The following is a 14,533-nucleotide window of genomic DNA, read 5'->3' as shown; positions in this document are numbered from 1 at the left end:
ACAAAATAAAGATAACGTGTCTTCCAAAATGGAATCTGTCTTTATTGAACAAAACTGGGGGAGACTGGGAAAAGGAGGTGGGAGAGGGGAAGAGAGAAGCTGGGAGAGGGAAGGGCAACTACAATGATCAGCGGTTGGGAACAGGTCCCATATGAAGAGAGGCTAAAGAGACTGGGACTTTTCAGCTTAGAAAAGAGGAGACGGAGGGGGGACAGGATAGAGGTCTCTAAAAGCATGAGTGGGGTGGAGAGGGTGCATACAGAAAAGTTCTTCATTAGTTCCCATAAAGAAGGACTAGAGGACACCAAAGGAAAGGAATGGGTAGCAGGCTTCAAACTAGTAACAGAAAGTTCTTCTTCACAAACCAAAGAGTCAACCTGTGGAACTCCTTGCTGCAGGAGGCTGTGAAGGCTAGAACTGGAACAGAGTTTAAAGGGAAGTGAGATCAAGTCATGGAGGTTGGGTCCATGGAGTGGTATTAGCCAGGGGGTAGGAGTGGTGTCCCTGCCCAAGGTTTGTGGAAGGCTGGAGAGGGATGGCATGAGACAAATGGCTTGGTCACTGTCTTCGGTCAATCCCTCCAGGGTCCCTAGGGTTGGCCGCTGTCGGCAGACAGGCTACTGAGTTAGATGGACCTTTGGTCTGACCCAGGACGGCCATTGTAAGCTCAGGGCTCAGGGTTGGGGGGTCTCAGTGGACCCCCTTGATTCTCTTGCACACCTGCTCCTGGGTGGCCAGGCTGGCAGCTCTCCTGCCCAAGCCGGCCACTTTCCTGTGCCTAGTGCGGAGATCGGGGACGAGGTCCACGATGTCCACACTAGCCCAGGCGGGTGCCCACCTCTTGCGGTCCCGGGCAAGCTCCCGGGACCCGCCAGCCTGGTCCCGGGAAGAGGGGAAGTGCTGGGGGGCATCGGGTGGGTGGCTCAATCCGTGCCAGGTGCAGGGTCTGCTGGCTGGGTGCTGGCAGGCTTGCACCTGGCACGGGCACCGTAGCCAGCCCGTGCCCCTTTAAGGGGTCCGGGGCCGGGAGGGGGGCAGATGAGTTTCCCTGGTGTTGGCCAGAGTGGCCACCAGGGAAACCTGGGGAGGGCTAGCCTCCCACTAGTTCGAATTAAGGGGCTACACACCCCTTAATTCGAACTAGCTAGTTCGAACTAGGCTTAATCCTCGTGGAATGAGGATTACCTAATTCGAACTAAGCGCTCCGTTAGTTCGAATTAAATTCGAACTAACAGAGCGCTAGTGTAGCGCCTATGAAAGTTAGTTCGAACTAACATCCGTTAGTTCGAACTAACTTTGTAGTGTAAACATACCCAGGGAGAAGAGAGGTTATAAAAGTAAAATATAAGTAACTTTTTTGCTGCTGCTACTTCAGTGAATAACTGAATGATGAAACTGTCTTATTACATACCATATTATCTGACATTTAGACCACTTAACGAATCCATAGTCATCTTCATAATGCATGTCTATATTTCGTGTCACCATTCAAATTGTAGATAACCCCCTTCCCCTAAAATTCGCACTGGGGAAAAGCAGTCAGTATATAGGTTTGTAAAATTTATGCTATGCATAAAAGGGTCAGCTCTGGGAGAACTTTGCTCTAAAGGCTCACCACCCAGGAACCCAACCCACAAATGAGACCAAATAAATCTGTCTTACTGTGTGTTAGGGATGTGAATGGTTAACCGGTTAACCGGTAGGGGCTGAAGCAGCTCCATGTCCTTAGAGAGCCCTCGTCCCTAGTGGGGAAGCTACTCTAGCCTTACTGCAGAGCATGGGGGGGGGATGCCTCCCCCTTTAATCAGTTACCCAGTTAAACATAATATTTAACTGGTTAACCAATTAAATTGGATTTTACATCCCCACTCAAAGTAAGTTACTAAACGAATAAAATACACTTAGCTAATTCTAATCCACTAAGAGACTTGTTACATTCAAATTCTTCCCCTAAACAGCTGTTCATCTCTCAAATCCAATTTTTACTCTGATTTGGGATTATGGTTCTTTCTTTCCTCTTAGGGTGTGCCAGCCAGAGTTTGGGCTAACAGGACAAACAAGGCTATTTACAGGTCATTGACTTTGTTACTGAACAATCCACTTGGGCCTCATTAATGACTAGGGATGTGAATGGGTAACCAGCACAGGTTAACTGGTACCGAGGAGCAGCCCCCATCCTGCCTGACACCTACCATGGGCAGAGGGGCTGTTCCAGCCCTGTGGGGGTCAAGAGCCAGCCTTTCTGTGCAAGGGGACCGGGAGCAGAAGCTGGCTGCCCCACAGATGGGGGGGAGGGGCAAAAGCAGGAGCTATCCCCTCCCTCCTCCCATGCAGGGTGGCCAACAGCGGTACCTGAAAGCCTTGTGGTCGGGGCGGCACCAGGGAGAAAGAATCCGGCTCCACCATGCACACAACTGCTGGTTCCCGCTGCCAGCTCCCAATGCAGGGGAGCTGGCAGTGGCAGCTAGAAGTCTATCACACATGTGATAGAAGGGAGGAAGCTGGGGCATACCCAATCTATAGGAAGCATATGACATAATTGTTTGTTACAAAGATTTTATCAGCATCAGCTTGGGATGATCACAATATTCACAAGTGGCAAAGCTAACAGTGAGTTATTCAAGTCACCCCAAACTAATGCCAATAAAAACTCTTATGTACAATATCAATTGTTTTAAGTGTTATAAACATCAATCTATTTTGGGAATCTTTTCAAACATTATAAAACTTTTATTGGGACTATTTTCTCAGGTCTCCCTGCCTGTAAAGCTAGGTGTTGTACTTACCAAAGGGCCAATTTTCTTTTGTGTCAAGTTTATCTTAAACTGAATTACATGAAGTTCTATAACCAATTAATGGCTTTTAAATAGGCCCAGTTCTCATATACACTTAGGGCCTTTTTATACCACTGATGTGCTATAGAACTTTACCTTTCCACCAACATAAAGGTACTTTTACCTTCTGGCTATAGCTGTCTGACGCTGATGAGGGATTTAGGAGGTTAGAAATGTTCTAAGGAGATGACTAAATTGAAAGAGGGCAGGCGATGAACTCAAAGGTGAGTGATAAATTACATTTACAGCCTTCTAAATAATCATATGATATATTATATATTTAAATACATACTCAAATATGCTCTGTCTTTGAGAGGCACTGAGCACCCACCACTTCAACTGACTTTAGGGTTCATGATCTCTAACTGTACATAATCACTAGACAAATCATAACCTTCCATTAAAAGCCAGTAAGTTTTCTCAACTGTTCAACCACCTTATTTCAATTTTTCTACACAGTAAGAATCTCAAAAGGGAAAAATCTGCCTATGTGGAAGGGGAAAAAAGGAAGTAGAAGTAGTCAGATTCTCAGCTGGCATAAATCAAACAGCATCATTCACTGGTTTATGCCAGTTTATTCCAACTAAGAATCTGGTCTAAAGACTTTATCTCCAGATGCTTTTACATTAGAAACAAATGTTTGTGATCTAGGTAAATGCGGTCCCTGTGAACAGGAAGTCTTCATAAGAATTCAATGGCATGTCTAAAGTATTGTTTTATACAACACACAATTTGAGGAGCTAAGGGTACGTCTAGACTACAAGCCTCTTTCGAAAGAGGCTTTTTCAAAAGAATCTTGAAAAAAAGCCTCTTTCGAAAGAGAGCATCTAGACAGCAACCAGTATTTTTGAAAAAGAGAGCCGCTTTTTTTGAAAGAGAGCACCCAGGCAGCCTGGATGCTCTTTTTCGAAAAAGCACTGTTTGCGTTCAACAACACCTTTTTTCAAAAGGGTACTTTCAAAAAAAGGCATTATTCCTCGTAAAGTGAGGTTTTCCACAATCGAAAAAACTGCTTCATTCTTTCGATTTAATTTCAAAAGAATGTGGCAGCAGTCTAGATGCAGGAGACGTTTTTTTGAAAAAAGGCCACTTTTTTCGAAAAAACCCTGTAGTCTAGACACACCCTCAGTGACACCAGGTATGAGTTCTTGCAAAGGTTGACTGCATTAAACAATCTTGCAGCTACATTATAGACTCTTAATACTGTTTTTATCTTGTTGGCATTCATGGAAATGAATCAATAGTGATATTTCATAACCACAAGTGAGTGAGTGAGTGAGTGTGTGTGTGTGTGTGTGTGTGTGTGTGTTTGTTTATGGCCATTATAAATAAATAACAGCTATATTACTTCAGCCAAATAATTTTGAATAAACTATTAAGGTGGTCTTTGGCACGTGAATTGGTATGATTTGTGACATAAATTATTGACTTATTTAGCGTCCTTGAAACATGAAATGTGTATGTGACCATATTAGTAGCATTTTTAATAATCAGTAACAAATTAGTAATCATATGTATGTCTAACATGGGGAAGGTAAATGAAAAACCTTTATGTATGACAGCTTTCTCTCAAAACACAAAAGATTTATTAGCTTCTAAAAATCAAAATATTTTTTCAAGGGGTTTATTCATTAGAATGTGGTCCATTTTAAAAACATCAGGTCTCTTTAAGACTAAAAGTCAGTGCTGCATGCCCTGAGTCTGTTTATCAAGATGACTCATTCATTCATGGGAAGCATAAGTTGTATGACTGACTTATGATAGCACTCCAAATTAGTACTCACACAATGGAGAGCTTATACAATTGCAATAGTCCATATCCAGTAAAACTGCCTTAGTGCCTAGAATAATGGGCCTTGCTAAGTCTCTAACAGTTCAGTAAGAACCTCTAAACAGCTGCACACCACACATGACCTGTGCCATCTCTACAATGCCGATTAACCATGAAAGGAGGCTTTGGGAACTATTTCCTCTGCACTCCTCATCATTGGACAGCATCAATCCCCTTGCTTTTTACAGAACAAGGGGATTTTTCCCCCTTTCTTCTTCTTCTCCCCCTGTCCCAAATCAGCCCTCCACTGATCATCCTTCACATTTTAGCCTCTGCCCTAGAATACTCTGGACAATAGTATTGGTTCCATCTGTGCTCTCCATTAAACCCTGGTAATCCTTCTAAGAACAGCTGGACATTCAGATTCCATACACAGAAACTCTTTTCTGTGGAACCGTTGAGCTACAATTACGCTGAGACTGCGCTAATTTCCAGTCTTTGCCTGCAAATGTCTTTTGTAGGGTCCTCTAGGGCTGCAAAGTAGAATGTCCTGACATAACAAATTTAACAATATGCGGAGACAGATCCAGGCTCAGATTATAATGCAGCAGTCACCTCCAATGACAAGCAGTGTTTAGAAGATGTTTTTAGACCAATCTTAACATTAATGACAAACTTCAGACTGCTACCATATCATTAAATAATCATGAAGTAGCAGCTACAGTTAGATAGTTTCAATATACTTTGTTACATTGGAAGCATGGCACCCCTGCATGACCCTTTTGCAGCTTTTTAAAAAAGAGCTATGTATGAGTCATTTGTCACTTTTGTGGCCCAGAAAAAATTCAAGGGAATGATATGACAACGTTTATCAAAGTAGAAAGTGGAAAAGTAAGAGAGAAGGATCATTAATTAAAATGGACACATTGACCTGTCTGCATACCTGGCTGTTCCCAAGGGACCAACCCATTTCCTTCTATTGCTCAACCTCTGGCCGGGGAGAGGGGAAGCGGGGAGGCCCTGGGACCTTCCCCTGCTCCCTTGCAAATTATTAATGTGCAATTGTTCAGCAAAAATAATACAATTAACTGAAACTTTTGGCTAGGAATGAATCAAGGTAGTTTACATAGAGGAATTTATGAGTACTACAGACAGCTTATAGCGTTCAAAGGGCATCTAATAAAACAAAAGGAAAAACTATGTAGCACTTTAAAGACTAACAAGATGGTTTATTAGGTGATGAGCTTTCGTGGGCCAGACCCACTTCCTCAGATCATATTCTGGAAGAGAATTGGCGTGACCAGGGCGCGCCAAGTGGCGGCGAGACCCGCTCACCAGCCGCACGGTTCGGCGTGCTGCGCATGCGCTGACCACACTGCATGGCTGTGCCGGCTTGTAATCTACTCACCACAGGCGAGTAGATTACACTAATTGTCGAGCCCTGGGCATGCCCATACCAAAGGAATACAATGAAAAAAGTGAAATCTAATGTTAGTGCATGTATATGTATATATATATAGAGTACCGACACACACTGAGTATCCAGAGGCACATAAGTGTCTATATACTGTACTTATAAATATATTACAAACCCCATATCTGATATGATTTCCAGGTGAAAATTTAAAACAGCATACAAACTGCATTCATCATGCCCTGTTGAAAATTTCATTTGCACTCTGCACATTAACCTATCTTTACTATTCCAAATCTGAGCAGTTTCAAATGGTCAATTTTTAAAAAAAATAGCAACTCAATATATCTTTTTTTTCCCTATCTTTTGTCCCCAAACTACAGTGATTCAGAATGCAGAGCAGGCAGTATTCAATTCTGGGCAAATGACAGTTATAAGGTTTGTTATATTGAGACCAATGAGCACTAGAAATAAAAGGTGTTTTAATCAATAGAAATGGAATATTCATAACTCTCCCAATGTAACACACAACACCTTGCTTATAGCTCTGAACCATCCCAAGACATTGAACTTCAACCGTAACAATTATGGAAAAGCTATTCTAGGTAATTTTCAGAAGTTTATTGTACTCTTGATACTAAGGTAGCCTGGCTTTAAAGGCAAAGGAACACAAAAACTGAACATTAAAAAAACCTCAATATTTTCAAAAGCATATTTTCTGGAAAATATATGGCTTCAGTCCAATACATAACAATATAAAAGTTTTATCAGAACTAGTTTGTGATGTCTTGCATAAAATACAAGTAGTAAATAATGGGAGCATCCCAAACAATGCAATAAAAACTACATACCACCTCATACCAGCATGTATTTTCTATTCTTCCACACATTAACTCTATCATAAAATATAAACTTAAGAGTCCCTATTTAAAATTGAGATTTAGTTTCCCTTATAAACTGAAGCATTCAAATATTTTGGAGGTGAATCCCAATAATGCCTCCAAAAAAGGGTTACTCAAATTCTGCCAGAGGACAAATTTTTGTCTGAAATGGAGATGATTTGGCCACACTCTCCACCTCCCTCATCCCCGCTGTAATATGGGACTTAGAAATAAATAATATATTAATAATAATTTACAACTTCTTCTAATGCTCCTTTTTGCCACATCTTATATAAAAAGTGGCTTGTCCTGGATACTTTAAATGAGATTTATTTGAAAGATCTTGGCAACCTCTTAAGCAAAGAAAGGCATATTTGGAAAGTTATTCACAGGAGTATTAGGAACATCAGAATAGTAGTGGACATTAGAGCATGCCAAATTACTGATGAAGAACTAGGTTTACATTAGAGATGGCAAACTGATTGCTAGGGACTTTTACTGATGTATTTTTTTCTGGGGGGAAAAAAAGCCCTGCAACCAGTCTTTCACCAACCCTCATCAGCTCCACAGCAAGCTGAGACCCTCCAAGCCACCAACAGAAATAACTCCTAACTCAGTGACCTACTCCTCAGATCTTTCTTATCTCCCCACACGTCACTAATCAGGGAGACACCAATGGCATCTTTATTCCCAGTGACTCCCCTCAGATATTTGCTCTTAGCTCTGGGGGTGTTCCAATATCTTTACTCCCAGGACAATCCTCCATACTCCTTACACGTATGACAGCTAGTTGGGCTCTCCCAACTACCCACCTCTCCACGGTCCAGTTTGGAGAAATCCTCACAGTGGACAAGAAGATATTTTCAGGTGCTACAAAGACTCCGGGAAATGCACTCTTCTTGTGCCAAACTTTGGAAGGGGGATGAGGGGATAATGAGGAAGGGAGAATGGAGACAGCTTTCCCCCACTTCCATTTTCCTGCGTCTAATTCACCAGACCTAATCTAGGAAGAATAACATGAAGATTAATCCAGCCTTATCGCAAACAGGTTCCCTCAGAGACGGCAGTGAATCATCTATCTTTGTTCAAAGTGGTACCAAAAGAGAAGTCACAATGCTCAGGAAATAAACTTAAGATTCACAGGACTAGTTGCTTTTAAAAGCACCTTCCAAAATGATTTTCTTCTTTGTGTCAATGGAAGCCTAAAATACTTTAGGACTTAATATGTATTTCTTTCTGCAGGTGAAGAGTCCAACTTCCCCTTGTTTTGGGGACAACTGCAGCCTTAAAATCCTCCCTTTTGCCTGCATCATAATTTTTTTCTCTCTCTTTTGCCTGCTCCCTATATTTGTTCTTTCCTTCCCCTGACTCTGGTTCCTCCACATTCCTCTATTTACATAATTTTCCCCTTTCCTCCTCATTTCTCTCTCTCTGTCTTGCATCTTCACTCTTCAGCTGCCCACATACCAAGGTAGGTCCATATGTAATACATAGGCTGTTCAAGTGCCAGAGTATTAGAGATAGTCTTGTCTCCCAGTACTGCCCCCGTTAAGATAGGTTCCCAGCCACCATGGATTCAGCTAACAACAAAGAGGTTTCTACAGTCAGCAATCAACCAGGCTGTCTCTAGCTGCTCATGCAAAGGAAGAACTCTTGATCATTCACTTTTTTTTGGACAGGGCTCCTTGAGCGGCCCTCTGAACAGATGGCACCTCTGCTTAGGCTCTGGTTGAAACCGAGTAGGAAAACAATCTAGATACACAATGCTCCTCAGCTGGTACAGCTGGTTTGCTATGGTGACAAGAAATGTCAGGATAACACCTGAGCAGGAACTGAGATGCAAAGTTCAGCAGATCTTGTTCTAACTTGCCACAAATGGTTTGGATCTAGGGTTTTAGATCAGCCCATTTAAAAAAAACATAAAAAGGGGGCAAGGAGAGGATACAAAGTTTGGCTCAAGATCCAGATTTCACCAGAGTTTAGAGGCATTCAGCTTTAACAATTTGGTTCAGGATGCTCTCTTTAGACTTAACTGCTTGTTCCAATTCAATTGTAGCCCTGAAATGGGTTGAATGTTCAGACACATTTCTTTCTCTGAAGTACGATGTAGTCTCATGTGACAGAAGACAGAACAGTCATTAATCCATGGCCAGATTATCCACTAACAAGGCTAATAACAAGCTTTTGGAAGTTGTTGCTAATTAATTAATTTTTTCAATTAAAAACTCACTGATGCTTTATTACATAACATTATTATGCTTCCTCTGCATACATTACTCTCCTATTATGCTGTACCTAGGCAGAACTCCCAGACAGTCCATGACAGGATTTTCTGATAACAGAAAGAGACGGGACAAGTCTCATAAATACAGTGCTGACACGCCCACACATAGGCTATGAATCCAATTCTTTGTATAACACTTCTCTTCTTAGACTGTAGCCTCTTCAGAGCAGGGACTTTGTTTTTTCATTCATGTACACACACACACACACACACACACACACACACACACACACACACACACACACACACACACACACATATATGTACATACCCATGCATGTACAGCATATAGCATGACAGAGACCTATTTCTGACTGGGGTCTCTGATACTCAGAGAAACACTGGACTCAGTCCTTAAAGATACCTTCACTTATTTGGGACCTGGTTTACCACAGGTTTACTTGATTTTATGCTGATGTAAATTATTTGTAATCGGTATCATACTGAAAGAGAACTGAAGTAATGAAATATTGAATCAGGCCCATAATCTGTAATTTATGTGATATTATATACAGGACTACATACATCATCATAGAAAAGTTATTTTTATATTCAATAATTCTTCCTTTCTTAGATCAGTTTTCAGATGGCCCGTTTTCACTCTTCTGTTTTATGTCCAAATTCTACTCTCAAACATATGAATGGAATTCATCTTGACTTGTGTGCATCACATGTGTGTGTATCTAAGGGTTGAACCTAGCCCTTTGTGGTTATGTGCTGAAATTATCTTCTTAGTTAATCTCTGTGCTTTCTAACACTGTAACTCGCATGAAGAGAAACCTCACTGTATGTACTCAGTATGCCAGTACAAAGAAAGGCTACCACATAATAATTTTCTGTTTACACATCATACATAAACTTCACTAGACCACATCTCACACTAAACCTTTATTTGTAATGCCAAGTTTGGTATGGAAATAAAAAATGTTTGGTTTATGGAGAGGATTAGAGGTGAAAAAAATCCTGTTCTAATACGCTAAATTGTTGTATAAAATAATATAATACGCTTTTCATCACTGATGGAAAACTAGTGCCCCTTACTGCCACTAAAAATTCAGGATGGGACAGAATATGGCTTTGTCTCATCCAAGGTACAAATTACTGACTTTACAGACTTCAGAAAATATGAGGCTAAGATCCACAGGTGGCATAAATGCAAATACAAGTTGAACCTCTTAAGTCTGACACCCTTGGGAACTGACTGGTGCCGAACTAGAGAATTTGCTGAACCATGGGAGGTTAATCATAGAACACAAGAACTGGAAGGGACCTTGAGAGGTCATTGAGTCCAGTCATCTGCCCTTACAGCAGGATCAAGCACCATGACCATCCCTGATAGATGTCTATCTAACCTTCTCTTAAATATCCCCAGAGATGGAGATTCCACAATCTCCCTAGGCAACTTATTCCAGTGCTTAACTACATGACAGTTAGGAAGTTTCTCCTAATATCCAACCTCAACCTCCCTTGCTGCAATTTAAGCCCATGGCTTCTTGTCCTAGCCTCAGTGGCCAATGTGAACAATTTTTCTCCCTCCTTTTAACACCTTTTTAGATACTTGAAAACCACTATCATGTCCCCCCTTGAGTCCAATTCTTTCAGTCTTCCCTTATAGCTCATGTTTTCTAGACTTTTAATCATTTTTGTAGCTCTTCTCTGGACCTTCTCCAATTTCTCCACATCTTTATTTAAATGTGGTGTCCAGAACTGGACACAATACTCCAACTGAGGCCTAATCAGCACTGCTTAGAGTAGAAGAATAATTTCACGTGTCTTGCTCACAACACTCCTGTTAATGCATCCCACAATCATGTTTGCTTTTTTGCAACAGTATCATACAGTTGACTCATATTTAGCTTCTGGTCCACTATGCCCTCTAGATCCCTTTCTACAGTACTCTTTCCCAGCCAGTCACTTCCCACTCTGTATGTGTGAAACAGATTGTTCCTTCCTAAGTGGAATACTTTGCATTTGTCCTTATTAAACTTCATCCTATTTACCTCAGACCATTTCTTGAGTTTGTCCAGATCATTTTGAATTATGCTTCAAAGCACTTACAACCCTTCTCAGCTTGGTATCATCCACAAATTTAATAATCGTTCTCTCTAAGCTGTCATCTAAACCACTGATGAAGATACCAAACAGAACCGGTCCCAAAACAGACCCACATGGAAACCCACTTGTTATGCCCTTCCAGCATAGACAGTTAATGTTGTATAGCAGCATTACCAATGCTTCCACTGTTTACTGGGCTCTTCGAAGACAGTAAGGTATCAACACAGAACACTGAGAGCCAGGACTAGTGGCTGTAAACAAACTGTATGGAACTGAGGGAAACTTAACCACAGCCATGAGATGTGGACATCTGCTAACTAAAATCATGCCGGACCATGGATGTTGCCAGACCAGAGAGTGTCAGACTAGACAGGTTGAACTTGTTACTGATTTGCTTTCACTAAGCATCACTAAGGAGCCCACACTCTTCCCATGTGTAGCTAACACAGATGCTTATACAACACAATTCTGCATGTAGCCATAGATGATATGAAAATGTTCAAATTAAGCAAGGATCTGCCTCAAGCATTCACATAACATTCACTCAAACCAAACAATTTCTAAAAGGGACACTGATTTTAGGTACCCAGCTTGAGGCACCTGGTACTTGACATCTGTAAATACTGATCACCGACAACCACAACAAAACTCACTGGAGGCTGCAGATTCCCACCACCTCTGGAGATCATACACCTAAAATAGTGAGCACCCCAAATCAGTGGCTGCTTTTGAAAAAAGGAAGAAGGAAAATGTTCATTTAACTTAAAAGTCACTCCACTATAATAAACATAATTACTTTGTATTCTGGGGCTCTTCTCACACCGTGCTTCTGGCTGGACTAGATAATACTGTTCTCCTCAGCTTTGCAGATCAGTTTTATAAATCCTTAGTTTTTGTTAAATATCTGCATTTTTGGGTAACTACTGAACTGATCCAAAACATCTACTCTTTTGAGGTTTGACCATCACAATTATCTATTTGATTTGATTGTTTCTACATACAACTAGATCCAAATCAATTGTGGCTAGATCTCCACTGGAACAAGATAAACTATATGTCGAACGGATTCAAAACTACAGCTGGAAAGGTCATGTGAAAGGTCATCAACTGCCCTCAGCTTATGGGTAAATCTCTCACTGGCGTAAAAAGAAATTTCATAGGTAGCTCAAGGGCAATATTTTGTCCCAAGGATAAACCATGCTTTTCTGGGATTTATTACACATAAATATGCAGTTTTGGGGGATAAGAGACAGATTACTTAAGATCTGTTATTTGTAACACAGGTCAGACCCCATCACCAATCCAGCTTGGGCTAACCTTGTGAACCTGTCCAGCAGGAGCTCCCTGGTCTGGTAATTTCCATGGTCCTACTAGATCACGGATGTTGCCGGACTATAGAGTTCTGGATTTTAAAAGGTTCAAACTGTATGTCTAGAAAATTCTAGACCACTGAATTCTATGAAGTTGTATGTTTTAGGCACCAGTCCTGAATGACTGGATTCCATAAGCCCATGCAGAGTCTGAAGGAGGTCTTGTGAAGCTCAGTGAAAGTCACAGCCTCGAACACGCAAAGGAAAGAGAAACAAAACCAGGGCAATCCCCATCAAACAATAGAGAAGGAATTTGGAATCACAAATGTATGCATGTGTGCGTAGAAGCACACGTGACAGAAAGAATATATTTCTAACTGGATCTTGTACCTCAAATCACAAAGAATTAATTTACATTTTTCCTCTATGCAACGGAAAAGATTACAAGCTTGGTGAAAATTTCTTACAAAAACTGGGACTTTTTTATTATGAACTTACAATTGTCCATGGGTAACCAAACATTCATTTGAATTCCTGAAAGATGGAATCTTTTAAAGAAAACAAGATGGGCCCATATTAAAACTTTTAATGACTTTAGTTTAGGGGGAAAAAAAAAGGTGGAACTTTACAGCCAGCTGGCTCCATACCGAAAGCCAGGCTGCACAGCTTGAACTTAAAGCTATCTTAACATAATGAATAAGTGCCAATAATTAGCATATGTAGTGTGAACAGGTTTGCTGGCACAAGCAAGTGAAAAACTCCAAGGTAAAGTTATTATTAGGGAGTAATTAGCTCTGTGAAGTAAATGAGTGAAACAATAGCTGCCAGCACTGACAATATGGCTAACATCTGACTATGTGGAAGATAACATTGTAAAGTATTGCTCCCTGAGCTAGAATCTGTTAATAACCATATGTTAGTGTAATTAATGCAGAGTCTTTCTGACCTGTTGTCACATAAGAACAATACTTTCTTGGAAACATTCAAACAGGCAGCCCTACACTCATGGATGGCAAAAAATAATTCAGAAAGTTGCTAAAAACACCCTTTCTTCAGCATTTCTTTTTTAAAAAGAAGAAAAAAAATCAGTAACTGAGAAAAAATTGGGACACATAAGGTTTGAGGAAACTGCTTTTATGGTTGATGATAAATATGCTATATCCCGGGTCAGTTGCAAGTGAACTGGCCAAAACCACAGTCCCAGTCTGAATTTGCCTGCATTTTAAAGCCATTCCCAGACCCAAATTTTGTAACTGGATCAAGTATGTATAATGGGTTAAACCTTGATCCAAACACTCTGGAATTCAAGCATATTCAACATTGAGAAAAGGTTCTGAATTTTTTGGCTCAATTTCATTTCTAAATTGAATAAATCCCTCCAAGTGTCTGACATTCATCAGACATTCTGCCAATGTCTTAATATGTAATTAGATAGAGAGGGTCTCTGTTTGTCCCTACGTATAGGTCATTTTTACCTCTAGCGGATACAATTTGATGATTCTGAACTGGAAAGCTAGGGATAATTTCTCAAGGGGAAGACACTGAAATTTTGCTCAGAAGTTTTACAATTTCATAGTAAATGGCAGCTTCCCCCCCCCCCCTTCATTTTAACAACTGAAGAAAGGTTTCAGAGAGGTCTGCTAAATGCAAGTTTGCTCAACAAACCTAGACACAGATGATTAGTGTTTTAACATCAATATACTTAGAATAACCCTAAAGAATATGTTGTAATACAAAGCACTCTCTTCCTGACGCTCTTTGTTATGAAGTCCTTTCTAATTTAATTTGACTGAACCCTTAGTCCAACTGAATGTCTCATATGCACCTCATTAGACTATGTATGCTCATTAACTCATGAAAATAATTTTATAGAGAGGGTAAATTATAGTCACATATTCCAAAAGATTAGCCCTCATTTTCTAAAGAAAAAGTTTGAGAACTCTTAGATTCTAGCTACATTTAATCCAAATTTTAAAAAAATCCA

General features: G+C 40.6%; 1 protein-coding gene across 12 annotated transcripts in view; it reads right to left on the bottom strand.

Moving 5' to 3' along the window:
• Window positions 1-14,533, bottom strand: part of SOX5 (SRY-box transcription factor 5) — an 897,303-nt gene that overhangs the window by 153,094 nt on the left and 729,676 nt on the right. The window lies entirely within an intron of this gene.

This window comes from Pelodiscus sinensis, chromosome 1 (assembly GCF_049634645.1).
Source record: "Pelodiscus sinensis isolate JC-2024 chromosome 1, ASM4963464v1, whole genome shotgun sequence".
Lineage (NCBI taxonomy): Eukaryota > Metazoa > Chordata > Testudines > Trionychidae > Pelodiscus > Pelodiscus sinensis.
This window is presented reverse-complemented; position numbering and strand designations above follow the sequence as displayed.